This window comes from Brassica napus, chromosome C3 (genome assembly GCF_020379485.1).
Source record: "Brassica napus cultivar Da-Ae chromosome C3, Da-Ae, whole genome shotgun sequence".
Lineage (NCBI taxonomy): Eukaryota > Viridiplantae > Streptophyta > Magnoliopsida > Brassicales > Brassicaceae > Brassica > Brassica napus.
In genome coordinates, this window is record NC_063446.1 from 32,914,167 (window position 1) to 32,916,828 (window position 2,662).

The 2,662-nt window shown below is 37.6% G+C and overlaps 1 long non-coding RNA gene across 1 annotated transcript; it reads left to right on the top strand.

Annotated features, from left to right (window-relative positions):
* The first annotated feature begins 330 nt into the window (after nt 1-330).
* LOC125584002 lies at nt 331-977 on the top strand. Its single transcript, XR_007321013.1, has 2 exons — nt 331-568; nt 675-977. It is a non-coding gene; the product is annotated as an uncharacterized LOC125584002 (long non-coding RNA).
* Nucleotides 978-2,662: the final 1,685 nt, after the last annotated feature.

Here is a 2,662-nt window from a genome sequence, read left to right on the forward strand (position 1 = left end):
CAAATAAATATTGACCACATAATTACATCATCCAAAAACATCATATTTAACCATAACAAAATAATATTCCGCGCGAAGCGCGGACAACCCCCTATTATATATATATAAAGTAGAGTTATCTCACTCCTAAATGCTCCACGTCAGATTTCATGTCAGAAAGTCGCTTCCTGTGGTGTCGACACGTGTCCTTCATCCAAAACGCGTCGTTTTATTTATGGAAAGCAATAGAGATTTGTGGGCTTTCGGTTTATGTTAAGAATTAAAGCCCAAAACAAGAGGCTCTTTAGTCCTCATCGCTTACCACGTTCGCTTCTTCTTCAGCGCCTGGTATCTAAAAATAAAACTATGTGTTATCTGTCAGCATCAATGGTGTCTCGAGTAATTGGATTACTAAAATCGAGTTGCAGAATCTCTTTGTTTGCCTCCAATCACGTCTTATAGCTTTCTCTTCTAATAATCCGTTCCGAGTTATTCACCATGCATTTATCACCTTAATAACTCCGTAGGCGACGTGAACCACGATCTGACTTTAATGTGAGTTATACCTCGGAACTATACCTATAAAAAGGTTAGCTTTCTTCACTTGAACATCATCTTCTCAATCTGTGAAAACACTAATCTACATATTCCATGTTAAATGGCTAACTCATCAATCTTCCTTTCTGATCTGAAAGCTGGCCGAGGCTCCTCCACCGTCCAAGTGCCGTTGCTCAGATTCTAGAAAGCCAGAAATGTCCGAGTGGAGGGGAACTGATGTCTCTTGATATGCTCTTACTGGATTCAAAGATAATTATGTTCTTAAATTCATGTTCAGATTGCTTTATGTTCACAAAACTCATGTTCAAAGTTTTCTTAAGCGATGTTAGAAATGTTCTTAAGCTTATGTTCATAGTCTTCTTATGTTATTAAACCCATGTTCATAGTGTTCTTATACTAAACATTATGAAACTGTTTATATACAGATTTCAATTGACCTACTTCAGTGAGATTTATTTAGAAACCGTTTGTGATTTTGTGATTTGACTCATGTTTATAGTCATTTTAACCGCATGTTAATATTATCTTGAAATCATGTTCATAATGTTTTCCTGATCTTAAACTCACGTCCATGTTGTTATCTATTCAACATTATCAACCTGTTATATAAACATATTCTGAATGATCATTTTTGAACCGTTTGCAAAGAATGGTTTCTTTCAAAATGTGTTTCAGGCGACCATTATGCAAGCATCCGTGAGCGTGAGCTGGCTAGCAACTTACAGGCCTTATCTCCGGCCGTTTCAATGTATTATGTCACCAGTTTTGATGTAACTCGGTATAATCAAAACTTCAGGCTCTCGGACTCCTCTCTGCTGATTCAATTCAGTGACGCTACCGCTCTTAAGAGTTAACTGAACCATCTTCTCCAATACCTAAAGAATGTTTCAGGTTCCGTAATCATAGTGAGATGCTTGGTCTAGCCAACACCAATACCCAACTTCTAGGTATTCCTCCTATAATTTGTTAATCAGTATAGCTGGATAAGATATTAATATTAATCCTCACACAGATATTATTGGTGAAATAACCGCTGTTAAGAGAAAGTTCTATTTCGCTTGAATGGCTAACTCATCTATATTACTCGCTGAAGGCTGGCCAGAGATGGGTTCTTCTTCTGTTTTGGACAGGAAAATCTGAGGATTTAGAGGTGCTCGAAACCAAAGGGTATCTCCTCATCTTCCTGACTATATCACCTTTGCCGGAGATGGGTTCTTCTTCTGTTTTGGAGAGTAGAATCTGAGGATTCAAAGGTGTTAAAGCTTTGGAGACTCCGAGAGTAAGTAAGGAACTCCATCGGCTCGAGAGGCATCTCCAATGGACGGTAAACAAGGTCTGTCTTACATGTCGGAACCATGGCTCTTTCTATTTTAGACAGAGATGAAGGAAGTGAGAGAGAAAGTGGAGGTCAAGAAAGAGACATATAGTATTGGGAGGAGACTTTTGGTGTAAGTGAAAGGCTTTTAATGGAGAAATATTTATAACTCTGCTTTTTCAGCCTTAGTTTTATTGTTTTTTAATCACTATGTTTCTTTTGGAGAACAGTTTTGATGTAAGCAAAAGGTTTCAATGTAGATTTTATTACTCTGCTTTTTAGCCTTCGTTTATTGCTTTTTTTCTTACTCTGTTTCTCTCAAGTCAATTACACTTAACAAATATGCTTTATGTGTTCGATTTTGGCCTTAATGGAGGTCTTCTTTCAAGATCACGTTTTGGGTATGATATTCTTTCATCCCGAAGCTTTTTATGTACTTTTGTGTGCGTTGTTCCTATTATGTGCACCATTAGCCTGGTTGCAGAGTTCGTCAACGTGCTAAGAACCAAAACTAAGCCTTCTATTGATGTTTTTCCCTTGCTCTTAGGTTCATGTTTGTTGCCATGCATGCTGTTACTGGTTCTTATGCGAGACAAAATTTTGTCGATTATCTTGGAGCCAAACCAGTATGTCTTGGTCACTAAGATGTATATTACATTCAGTTTTTGAACTTCTAGAGATTTCAGATGATTGATGTTGGCAAGTTTTGTAGGATTCAATTTCCCATGGAGTTCCTCTAGAAGATTTTGGACATGGCCATCCAGATCCTAATTTGACGTAAGAAAAAAAACTAAGGGGAAGACTCACCAT